The following is a 13,375-nucleotide window of genomic DNA, read 5'->3' on the forward strand; positions in this document are numbered from 1 at the left end:
TCCAGAAAACAGCTACAGGCCCCGGAGTCAAGTATTGCCTGTAGAAGAACTCTTTTGCCTGCCACCATCAACGTGACAGGAAGGGCGATATGGGCTGAAGCCGACTTCGTTACCTGAAGGGGAAATGGAGTACAGAGGACTGGTTTACTTGGTCTTGTGGGGCAGTTGTTTATGAAATGTCCTGATTCCCCACAATAGAAACAAAGGTGTGCCTGTCGTCGACGAAGTCTCTCTTCAGAGGTTAAGGCAAACCGAAGGTGGAGCCTGGATAGAACAATGAATCCGAGCGCGTTCAGACTGGCGTTCCCGTAGACGCCTGTCGAGCTGAATAGTGAGTTGGATAAGATCCTCAAGAGTAGAGGGAATCTCTAATCTGGCTAGCTCGTCCTTGAGGGCTTCAGACAACCCCACCCGATATTGATATCTTAGTGCTGCTTCATTCCAGCCGGAATCAGTACACCATGTGCGGAATTCCACTGTATAGTCCTCTGCAGGCCGCTCACCCTGGCGCAGGGCGTACAAGGTTGCTTCAGCTGTTGTTGTCCGAAAGGGGTCATCATATAGGCGTGCCATAGCTTTGAAGAACTGATCCAAAGTATTCACAGAAGGGCTGCATTGCTCCAGCAGGCCATGGGCCCACGTCTGGGGATCGTCCCTTAATAGTGAAATGGTGAAACCCACTTTGGTCACTTCAGAAGAAAAAGTCTGAGGTTGCAGGGAGAAGTATAGATAACACGAGTTCTTGAAGGATTTGAATTTTCTTCGGTCCCCATAAAAGCGCTCTGGAGCTGGAACTCGTGGTTCCGGAGAGGTCGAAATTACGGGAGCAGAAACTTGACCGGAGGAGATGGGCGGCTCAGGAGAGTGCTGCAGATGTTCCTTCAGCCAGAGGTATCTTTCTTGGAGTTCCTGAATAGCTGGAGTAAGGGCCATGACTTCTTGTAGAATGGCCTCCATTGGGGAGTCACCTCTGTGGGCCTCCGGCATGGCTGGATTATACTATCACAATCAGGAGCAAGGCCGAGATGCTGAGAGGGCTCCCCTTGCGGCCGAGTGCAGCACAACCCTGAAGATGACACAGGGATGCAGTGCCCACAGTAGCACAGGTTGCCAGGTAGCAGCAGCAGAAGACGGGGGCTGAGTAAACAAGTCTCCGGGGGCAACCATGCTAGGAAGTCCAAGAGAGGGATAACAGAAGTCCAGTAGCAGAGTCAAGGCCAAGCCGAGGTTCAAGCACAGAGGATCAGTCCTAGGATCAGAGCAATGGGTCCTGAGCTGAAGACCGGAGAGCAGGAATCTAAGCCAAGCCGGGATCGGGTGCAGGGAGCAGACAAGGAACGTCGGGTACAAGCCAGAGGTAAGAGCCAGGAGAACAACAGGAGCAGGTTGAACAAGCCGGGTCGGTACACAGGAGATCAGACAGCAGGAATCACGGACACAGGTACACAGGAGAGCTGATGATAATCCAGCGCTGCAGCACTGTCAGGCGAACGTTTAAATAGGCAAGGTGCCTAGGTCACGTCGTGAGCGCTTCAAGGCGTTCGTACGGCTACGTCGAGTATGTTATGCGTTCGTATCATCACCGCGTATGCACACTTAGACGTAGCGTCGGGCGTTCGTCTTGGAACTACATTGCGCCTCCGTGTGCGCTGACGTGCGTTAACACGAACGTACCTCGTGAGGTTGCGCCTATTTCCCTGACACTGTGGTTCCCTAGGCACCCGGTCATGCCCACCCCTCCATTACCCCTCCCCTTCGGGCGGATCATTACGGGGCTCCCTGGGCCGTGAGTATGCCCTCCTTGTCTGAACCAAGTCAGGAGGAGGAGGTGGATAAGGAGAGGTTACCAAGGTCATTAGCGTCCTCTAGGACAGAGTCTACTTCTGAGTCAGAGGGGGAGGAAGAATCCATTAGATCATCCAGATACAAGCTGTCTTTGGACGATGTGGGTGACCTCCTCAAGGCAATATATGACACTTTGGAGATCAGGGAAGAACAGGTCCAGCTTTCAAAACACGACATGATGTATCAGGGGTCAAGTGTACTGAAAGACAGGGTATTCCCCATCCATAAATCGCTGATTAAGGCGATTCTGCTGGAGTGGGAACAACCGGAAAAAAGGCAATTTTTTTCAGGTAGCCTTAAAAGGAGGTTCCCTTTTGAGACGGATGCGGTGCATCCCTGGAACTAGGTTCCCAAACTTGATGCTCCCTTGGCTAAAATCTCTAAAAAGACAGATTTGGCCTTTGATGATATGGGTTCTCTCAGGGATCCCATGGATAAAAGGGGAGACGTGCTGCTTAAGAGGGCCTGGGATGCCTCTTCCATTGGGCTTAAACCAGCCTTAGCAGCTACCTGTGTGGCCAGAAACTTAAAAAACCCAAAGTGTTGGCTTACACAGTTACAATCGCATATTTCAGCGGGCACTTCCAGGCAACAGCTGTTGAAGTCCTTTCCGCTACTGTTCAAGGCAGTGGGGTTTTTGGCCGATGCCTCTGCAGAATCAGTCAAATTGGCTGCTAGATCTGCCGCATTAGTGAACGCTGCCAGAAGGGCCGTTTGGCTTAAAACCTGGACAGGCGACGCAGCTTCGAAATTCAAGCTATGTGGATTACCTTTTTCAGGGGACCATTTGTTTGGGCCCGGCCTGCAAGAGGTGTTAGAGCGCACGCAGGATAGGAAGAAAGCTTTCCCAGAAAAGAAAAAGAAAGCTGAAGGAAGGCGCTTTTTTCGAGGCTCTAGGCAGCAGAACCTGCAGGAAAGGGAGGTTCGCCCCACAAAACATTGGTCGGGTCACAAGGGAAGGGGCAGAGGAGGAATCTTATTCAATCCTCCTCAACCCTCCCCTAAAACCCAGTGACTCCTGTGTCCCAGTGGGAGGAAGGCTAGGGAAGTTCCTTCCACAATGGGATACTTAAACCGAAAGTCCGTTCATACGAGAAGTATATGCAAAAAGAGAAGGAGGGGTTTTTAGGGACTTTCAGGAAATCATGGCCTGGTAAGGTCACACATTTCCATCCCTAGGGACTTTTATTGAAACCATGGCCCGGTAAGGTCATACATTTCCATCCCAATGTAAATGATGAAGAGAGGGGGCTTTTTCAGCCCCCAAAAAAACGGGGGGGGGGGTTGGACTTTATATGAAGCACGTGACTGCAAAAAAGTAAATAGGTGATCATAAGGGAATTTTATTAGCGTGATCCTAAAGCATACAAATGATAAACACAATTTACATTTATGCATAAAATACAAAAATGAGTCATAGGATAGGTAGACATACATCGTAATATTCATATCAATTGTAAAATGATAAACAATAACAACAAGAGATAATAATGGGTAGAGCAATCAAACACTCAATAAAATTTCCCTAGTTCACCAACAATCCGAATGGAACATAGCAATAATTAGACAAACAGTATAACCTGCAGGACCTAAGGCCTCATTTAGACCTGTGAGGATGAGTAATTAATCATATTGTAGAAAATGTAAAAGGAACACGGCAGATGTTAGCTCTACGCGTTTCGTGGCTTCCATGCCACTCGTCAGGAGCAAGGCACATGTAATATCGATAACTGTAAAGATATGAGTAGAAGCAAGAGCGGGATGAACAAGAGCATGTATAATCAAGGATGAGGTATAAAAACCCCTATAACTACGGTATGTAATTATACTCACTAGAGTTCTATATAATGGTGGTGTAGTGGTGGGGGACCATAAACCATCAGGGGTACCCCCAACCAGGAGCCGCGGCAGGGGGCCCCACAGAGACGAAACGGGCGCCAAACAAGGCTGGCGCGAGAACCGAGGTATATCTAAAAGAAAGGTGGGGTGATGATTAATTCATCAACCTATAATAGTGGTACAAAGGGGTGAAATTAAAAAGCTGAAAAACCGGTTCAGGTAAAACCATCAGTGAAGGTAAGAGGCAAGATTGCCACTGGGTGAAAAGTGAAAAGGAAAGGGGGATTAAGCGTCCCATAAGTAAGGAGTGGAGTGTTAGGAAGTGAAGATAAAGGACATAGAGCCTAAGCTAAAGGGGAGTGGACAAGGAGTGACCAGACAACACAGAAGGTTGTCAGTAAAGAAAAAGAGGTAGGAACCGATTAAATCTGTGAAGATCAAAAAGGCAGTGAGGGGAGTGAAGAGTTTACCTGACAAGATTTTAAATCCCAGGGAAGGAGAATATAAAAACCCAAGTGTAGTGGTGTCCGGTGTGAGGAATTCCTCGAGTGCCCTAACCGCCCAGAGAGACACCCATATAACGCCAACGCGGGACCGCCCACCAACGTCACGCCGTGTGGCGAGAGGGGAAGAGCGTCGCAAGCATGGCCGGAAATATACGACCAAACGGCACGCTACTGACTCCCCTCAAGCCCACGAGTCTGGAAAACAAGCATCAGTGCGCAGCGCCACCGTCAAGGGGACGTCGCACGCATAGCGTGGGTGCGTGACGTTGACGCTCAAAGGCGGAGTATCCACCCACCCCAAGGAACAGAGGTGGGAGGAGACCCAAAATGCACGTCACAGCTCCCGGACAGGGAGAAAAGAACCCGACGGCAAAACAGTCCCACCAACCAACCAACATCAATAACAGAACACCTAGCTAGTTCAGATGATAATGAACATATAAAAATAGATAAGGATATGAAGTAATAAAAAAATTTGTCAAAAAGTTTGAGATAATTGAAAGATATAGACCATAAGTAATTATAAGAACAGGGGAGGATACACAATAGGTCATAGGAGCAGGGGAAGTAATCAAGTTAAACCAATAGAGCAACGACACATGCTTCCATCCCTAATGTATATGCAAAAAGAGAAGGAGGGGTTTTTAGGGACTTTCAGGAAATCATGGCCTGGTAAGGTCACACATTTCCATCCCTAGGGACTTTTATTGAAACCATGGCCCGGTAAGGTCATACATTTCCATCCCAATGTAAATGATGAAGAGAGGGGGCTTTTTCAGCCCCCAAAAAAAAGGGGGGGGGGGGGTGGGACTTTATATGAAGCACGTGACTGCAAAAAAGTAAATAGGTGATCATAAGGGAATTTTATTAGCGTGATCCTAAAGCATACAAATGATAAACACAATTTACATTTATGCATAAAATACAAAAATGAGTCATAGGATAGGTAGACATACATCGTAATATTCATATCAATTGTAAAATGATAAACAATAATAACAAGAGATAATAATGGGTAGAGCAATCAAACACTCAATAAAATTTCCCTAGTTCACCAACAATCCGAATGGAACATAGCAATAATTAGACAAACAGTATAACCTGCAGGACCTAAGGCCTCATTTAGACCTGTGAGGATGAGTAATTAATCATATTGTAGAAAATGTAAAAGGAACACGGCAGATGTTAGCTCTACGCGTTTCGTGGCTTCCATGCCACTCGTCAGGAGCAAGGCACATGTAATATCGATAACTGTAAAGATATGAGTAGAAGCAAGAGCGGGATGAACAAGAGCATGTATAATCAAGGATGAGGTATAAAAACCCCTATAACTACGGTATGTAATTATACTCACTAGAGTTCTATATAATGGTGGTGTAGTGGTGGGGGACCATAAACCATCAGGGGTACCCCCAACCAGGAGCCGCGGCAGGGGGCCCCACAGAGACGAAACGGGCGCCAAACAAGGCTGGCGCGAGAACCGAGGTATATCTAAAAGAAAGGTGGGGTGATGATTAATTCATCAACCTATAATAGTGGTACAAAGGGGTGAAATTAAAAAGCTGAAAAACCGGTTCAGGTAAAACCATCAGTGAAGGTAAGAGGCAAGATTGCCACTGGGTGAAAAGTGAAAAGGAAAGGGGGATTAAGCGTCCCATAAGTAAGGAGTGGAGTGTTAGGAAGTGAAGATAAAGGACATAGAGCCTAAGCTAAAGGGGAGTGGACAAGGAGTGACCAGACAACACAGAAGGTTGTCAGTAAAGAAAAAGAGGTAGGAACCGATTAAATCTGTGAAGATCAAAAAGGCAGTGAGGGGAGTGAAGAGTTTACCTGACAAGATTTTAAATCCCAGGGAAGGAGAATATAAAAACCCAAGTGTAGTGGTGTCCGGTGTGAGGAATTCCTCGAGTGCCCTAACCGCCCAGAGAGACACCCATATAACGCCAACGCGGGACCGCCCACCAACGTCACGCCGTGTGGCGAGAGGGGAAGAGCGTCGCAAGCATGGCCGGAAATATACGACCAAACGGCACGCTACTGACTCCCCTCAAGCCCACGAGTCTGGAAAACAAGCATCAGTGCGCAGCGCCACCGTCAAGGGGACGTCGCACGCATAGCGTGGGTGCGTGACGTTGACGCTCAAAGGCGGAGTATCCACCCACCCCAAGGAACAGAGGTGGGAGGAGACCCAAAATGCACGTCACAGCTCCCGGACAGGGAGAAAAGAACCCGACGGCAAAACAGTCCCACCAACCAACCAACATCAATAACAGAACACCTAGCTAGTTCAGATGATAATGAACATATAAAAATAGATAAGGATATGAAGTAATAAAAAAATTTGTCAAAAAGTTTGAGATAATTGAAAGATATAGACCATAAGTAATTATAAGAACAGGGGAGGATACACAATAGGTCATAGGAGCAGGGGAAGTAATCAAGTTAAACCAATAGAGCAACGACACATGCTTCCATCCCTAATGTATATGCAAAAAGAGAAGGAGGGGTTTTTAGGGACTTTCAGGAAATCATGGCCTGGTAAGGTCACACATTTCCATCCCTAGGGACTTTTATTGAAACCATGGCCCGGTAAGGTCATACATTTCCATCCCAATGTAAATGATGAAGAGAGGGGGCTTTTTCAGCCCCCAAAAAAAGGGGGGGGGGGTGGGACTTTATATGAAGCACGTGACTGCAAAAAAGTAAATAGGTGATCATAAGGGAATTTTATTAGCGTGATCCTAAAGCATACAAATGATAAACACAATTTACATTTATGCATAAAATACAAAAATGAGTCATAGGATAGGTAGACATACATCGTAATATTCATATCAATTGTAAAATGATAAACAATAATAACAAGAGATAATAATGGGTAGAGCAATCAAACACTCAATAAAATTTCCCTAGTTCACCAACAATCCGAATGGAACATAGCAATAATTAGACAAACAGTATAACCTGCAGGACCTAAGGCCTCATTTAGACCTGTGAGGATGAGTAATTAATCATATTGTAGAAAATGTAAAAGGAACACGGCAGATGTTAGCTCTACGCGTTTCGTGGCTTCCATGCCACTCGTCAGGAGCAAGGCACATGTAATATCGATAACTGTAAAGATATGAGTAGAAGCAAGAGCGGGATGAACAAGAGCATGTATAATCAAGGATGAGGTATAAAAACCCCTATAACTACGGTATGTAATTATACTCACTAGAGTTCTATATAATGGTGGTGTAGTGGTGGGGGACCATAAACCATCAGGGGTACCCCCAACCAGGAGCCGCGGCAGGGGGCCCCACAGAGACGAAACGGGCGCCAAACAAGGCTGGCGCGAGAACCGAGGTATATCTAAAAGAAAGGTGGGGTGATGATTAATTCATCAACCTATAATAGTGGTACAAAGGGGTGAAATTAAAAAGCTGAAAAACCGGTTCAGGTAAAACCATCAGTGAAGGTAAGAGGCAAGATTGCCACTGGGTGAAAAGTGAAAAGGAAAGGGGGATTAAGCGTCCCATAAGTAAGGAGTGGAGTGTTAGGAAGTGAAGATAAAGGACATAGAGCCTAAGCTAAAGGGGAGTGGACAAGGAGTGACCAGACAACACAGAAGGTTGTCAGTAAAGAAAAAGAGGTAGGAACCGATTAAATCTGTGAAGATCAAAAAGGCAGTGAGGGGAGTGAAGAGTTTACCTGACAAGATTTTAAATCCCAGGGAAGGAGAATATAAAAACCCAAGTGTAGTGGTGTCCGGTGTGAGGAATTCCTCGAGTGCCCTAACCGCCCAGAGAGACACCCATATAACGCCAACGCGGGACCGCCCACCAACGTCACGCCGTGTGGCGAGAGGGGAAGAGCGTCGCAAGCATGGCCGGAAATATACGACCAAACGGCACGCTACTGACTCCCCTCAAGCCCACGAGTCTGGAAAACAAGCATCAGTGCGCAGCGCCACCGTCAAGGGGACGTCGCACGCATAGCGTGGGTGCGTGACGTTGACGCTCAAAGGCGGAGTATCCACCCACCCCAAGGAACAGAGGTGGGAGGAGACCCAAAATGCACGTCACAGCTCCCGGACAGGGAGAAAAGAACCCGACGGCAAAACAGTCCCACCAACCAACCAACATCAATAACAGAACACCTAGCTAGTTCAGATGATAATGAACATATAAAAATAGATAAGGATATGAAGTAATAAAAAAATTTGTCAAAAAGTTTGAGATAATTGAAAGATATAGACCATAAGTAATTATAAGAACAGGGGAGGATACACAATAGGTCATAGGAGCAGGGGAAGTAATCAAGTTAAACCAATAGAGCAACGACACATGCTTCCATCCCTAATGTATATGCAAAAAGAGAAGGAGGGGTTTTTAGGGACTTTCAGGAAATCATGGCCTGGTAAGGTCACACATTTCCATCCCTAGGGACTTTTATTGAAACCATGGCCCGGTAAGGTCATACATTTCCATCCCAATGTAAATGATGAAGAGAGGGGGCTTTTTCAGCCCCCAAAAAAAGGGGGGGGGGGGGGGTGGGACTTTATATGAAGCACGTGACTGCAAAAAAGTAAATAGGTGATCATAAGGGAATTTTATTAGCGTGATCCTAAAGCATACAAATGATAAACACAATTTACATTTATGCATAAAATACAAAAATGAGTCATAGGATAGGTAGACATACATCGTAATATTCATATCAATTGTAAAATGATAAACAATAATAACAAGAGATAATAATGGGTAGAGCAATCAAACACTCAATAAAATTTCCCTAGTTCACCAACAATCCGAATGGAACATAGCAATAATTAGACAAACAGTATAACCTGCAGGACCTAAGGCCTCATTTAGACCTGTGAGGATGAGTAATTAATCATATTGTAGAAAATGTAAAAGGAACACGGCAGATGTTAGCTCTACGCGTTTCGTGGCTTCCATGCCACTCGTCAGGAGCAAGGCACATGTAATATCGATAACTGTAAAGATATGAGTAGAAGCAAGAGCGGGATGAACAAGAGCATGTATAATCAAGGATGAGGTATAAAAACCCCTATAACTACGGTATGTAATTATACTCACTAGAGTTCTATATAATGGTGGTGTAGTGGTGGGGGACCATAAACCATCAGGGGTACCCCCAACCAGGAGCCGCGGCAGGGGGCCCCACAGAGACGAAACGGGCGCCAAACAAGGCTGGCGCGAGAACCGAGGTATATCTAAAAGAAAGGTGGGGTGATGATTAATTCATCAACCTATAATAGTGGTACAAAGGGGTGAAATTAAAAAGCTGAAAAACCGGTTCAGGTAAAACCATCAGTGAAGGTAAGAGGCAAGATTGCCACTGGGTGAAAAGTGAAAAGGAAAGGGGGATTAAGCGTCCCATAAGTAAGGAGTGGAGTGTTAGGAAGTGAAGATAAAGGACATAGAGCCTAAGCTAAAGGGGAGTGGACAAGGAGTGACCAGACAACACAGAAGGTTGTCAGTAAAGAAAAAGAGGTAGGAACCGATTAAATCTGTGAAGATCAAAAAGGCAGTGAGGGGAGTGAAGAGTTTACCTGACAAGATTTTAAATCCCAGGGAAGGAGAATATAAAAACCCAAGTGTAGTGGTGTCCGGTGTGAGGAATTCCTCGAGTGCCCTAACCGCCCAGAGAGACACCCATATAACGCCAACGCGGGACCGCCCACCAACGTCACGCCGTGTGGCGAGAGGGGAAGAGCGTCGCAAGCATGGCCGGAAATATACGACCAAACGGCACGCTACTGACTCCCCTCAAGCCCACGAGTCTGGAAAACAAGCATCAGTGCGCAGCGCCACCGTCAAGGGGACGTCGCACGCATAGCGTGGGTGCGTGACGTTGACGCTCAAAGGCGGAGTATCCACCCAGTCACGTCACGTGCTTCATATAAAGTCCCACCCCCCCCCCTTTTTTTGGGGGCTGAAAAAGCCCCCTCTCTTCATCATACGAGATGTAATAAGGAACAGTTACAGGTTGGAGTTTGGTTCAGTTCCCCTCCCGAATTTTCAGGTAACCAGGTTACCAAGGGACCAAGAGAAGGCAAAGGCTCTGAGTCTTCTTCTGGGGGATCTGGTGGACCAAGAAGTACTGGTGCAGGTGCCTCCGGAGGAGCGAGGCTTGGGGGTTTACTCCCACGTATTCGTGGTAAAGAAACCTTCGGGGAAATTCAGGCTGATACTGAATCTCCGCCCCCTGAACAGGTTAAAAAAAAACAAGCGGTTCCGTATGGAGTCAATCTTCTCGGTAACCAAGTTCCTGTTTCAGGGTTGTCACATGGCCACCGTGGATCTTAAGGATGCATATTTGCATATCCCGATTCATCCGGAGTCCCAGAGGTTTCTCAGGTTGGCCGTGAGGATGGACACGGGAGTGGTACACCTCATGTTTCGAGCTCTCCCTTTCGGGCTTTCGGCCTCGCCAAGGATCTTTACAAAGGTTCTGGCAGAGGCGCTGGCCCCGTTAAGGTTCAAGGCTATAACGGTGATTCCATATCTGGACGATCTACTGTTTATAGCTCAGTTGGCCCAACAGCTGCAAAAGGACGTGCAGGAGGCCTTGGGTTTCCTGCGCTCACTGGGGTGGCTGATAAACCAGGAAAAATCCCCAAGATCTCTTCGGTGGAGATGAGGGTGTTTCTTCCTGCAGAAAAGATCAACAAGCTAGAGCAGGCGGTAGCCCAGCTTCAATCAGGTCGGGAAGTCCAGATCAGGGAGGTTATGAGAGTCCTGGGATTGATGACATCATGCTTTCCAGCGGTGGCGTGGGCAAGGCATCATCAGCGCCCTTTGCAGAGACTTATGCTCCGTTATTGGGATGGCAGGGAGCAGAGCCTGGATCAGGTTATGCCCCTATCTTCTGCCGTCAGGAGGTCTCTGTGGTGGTGGTGGGCCCAGGTCAACCAGGACAATGGTTTTCCCTGGTCCCCACAAGCTACGGTGCGGGTCACAACCGATGCCAGTGCGCTGGGTTGGGGTGCCCACCTAGAGGGAATCTTAGCCCAAGGAACCTGGTCGAATGTAGAGGCAGGTCGTTCCTCAAACCAGAAGGAGCTTCTGGCAGTTTGGAATGCTATAAAAACCTTCCAGTCCCAGTTACAGGGCAGGGATCTGCAGGTTCGGTCAGACAATGTGGCAGCAGTAGCTTATCTGAACAAGCAAGGGGGAACCAGAAGCCCCGCGCTGCAGGCTATTGCGGACAGAATCTTCTGCTGGGCCGAGAAGAACTTGTCCTCGATATCAGCCATTCATCTGAAGGGAACTCAGAATTTGCTGGCCGACTTTCTCAGTCGGCAGAAGATATGCCAGGACAAGTGGTCCCTCAACAAGGAAGTGTTCGAGGAGATTGTGTCATGCTGGGGAAGGCCAGAAATAGACCTATTTGCAACAGAAAGCAACAGGAAGGTGACACAATTTTTTTGCGGTTCACCCACAGGATCGGGCCAGGGGGATAGACGCCCTTGCCAATCCTTGGCAGTTCTGCCTGTGTTATGCCTTCCCTCCTGTAAGGATGGTGGCGGGGGTTCTTCAGAAGTTCCGGTTGGAAGCTACGGACCTAATTTTAGTGGCTCCTTTTTGGCCAAGGAGACCCTGGTTTGCCAGCATAAAGAAGTTGGCTGTTCATCCTCCGATATTACTGCCAGTCAGGGAGGATTTGCTTTCCCAGGGGCCTATCTTGCATCCTCAGATAGAGAGAATCAAGCTTGCGGCCTGGTATCTGAGGAACAGATCTTAAGATCACAGGGTTTTTCAGAGAGAGTGGTTAAGACCTTGTTAGAATGCCGTAAACCAGTAACTAGAGCGATTTACACCAAGATAGAGAAAAGGTTTAATTCCTGGTTGCGAGAACAGGGGATTGCACGTCCCGGGGTCCCGGCAGTCCTAGATTTTCTGCAAGCAGGGGTAGAGCTGGGCCTCTCTATCAGCACCCTAAAGGTACAGGTGGCGGCCTTAAGTGTTTTCCTTCAGTCCTCTCTCCAGCAGAATCCTTGTGTCAAGAACTTCTTCAAGGCTTTGGCTAGATCCAGGCCTGTGAAGATGAAGACCTGTCCTACTTGGGATTTGTCCTTGGTCCTTAGGGCTTTGACCTGAAATCCATTTGAGCCCTTATAGAAAGCATCACTTAAGTGGATGGTACTAAAAACAGTTTTTTTTATAGCGATCACGTCAGCTAGAAGGGTCAGTGATCTGCAGGCGCTCTCGGTCAGAGAGCCATTTTTGTTAATTTTAGAGGACAGGGTAGTGCTTAAGACTGACCCTAGTTTTCTCCCTAAGGTTGTGTCCACTTTTCATAGGACACAGGATATTATTTTACCAACATTTTTCTCAGCCTCAGACGGAGATGAGGCGAGATCTTTAAGTTTGTTAGATGTCAGAAGAAGTCTATTCATTTTTTTAGAAGCCACTACAGTCTTCAGGAAGTCAGACTCACTTTTTGTTAATTTTTCGGGCGCCCGCAAGGGCTGCAAGGCGTCCAAATCATCTATCGCCAGGTGGATACGAATGGCGATAGTTAAAGCCTATGAATTAGAGGGGAAGCAGACTCCCTTAGTTAAGGCACACTCTACCAGGGCGGTTTCCGCAATCTGGGCAGAGAGGGCTGGAGCCTCTCTGGAGGAGATCTGTAAGGCAGCAATGTGGTCCATCTACTCTACGTTTGCAAGACATTACCGTCTGGAATTATGGTCTGATAAAGAGCAGACTTTTGGACGAAAGGTCCTCCAGGCAGTGGTCCTGCCCTGACAAGGTGAGCTCCCTGCTTATCATCTCAGAGGCTGTCCTGGAAGACGATATGAGAAAACCGAAGTTAGACTTACCGGTAACTCTTTTTCTAGGAGTCTTTCAGGACAGCCTGGTTTCCCACCCAAAGTTGTTTAAGTTGGACTAAGTGGTGAGGATGTGTACTAACGTGATTGTTAGTGTGTTATGTCTTTCAGAGCATTCCGGCGGTTCTTGGAGTAAAACTAAGGGCCAGGTCCACCAGGTGCTCCCCCCCCCAGGACAACCCCTGAGAAGAAGGAGCTCCCCTACTAGTTCCGACGTGCTCCTTCCCATCCGGCAGGAAACACAAAAACTGAGGAGGGCCTGGAGGACCACTCCTTTTATTTGATTGGGTTGATGTGTTTCCTGTCCCGGAGGGAGGAGCCCTATATCTCAGAGGCTGTC

The sequence above is a fragment of the Lithobates pipiens genome, unplaced genomic scaffold (assembly GCF_037356315.1).
Source record: "Lithobates pipiens isolate NorthernLeopardFrog02 unplaced genomic scaffold, aLitPip1_a1.2 Scaffold_52, whole genome shotgun sequence".
NCBI lineage: Eukaryota > Metazoa > Chordata > Amphibia > Anura > Ranidae > Lithobates > Lithobates pipiens.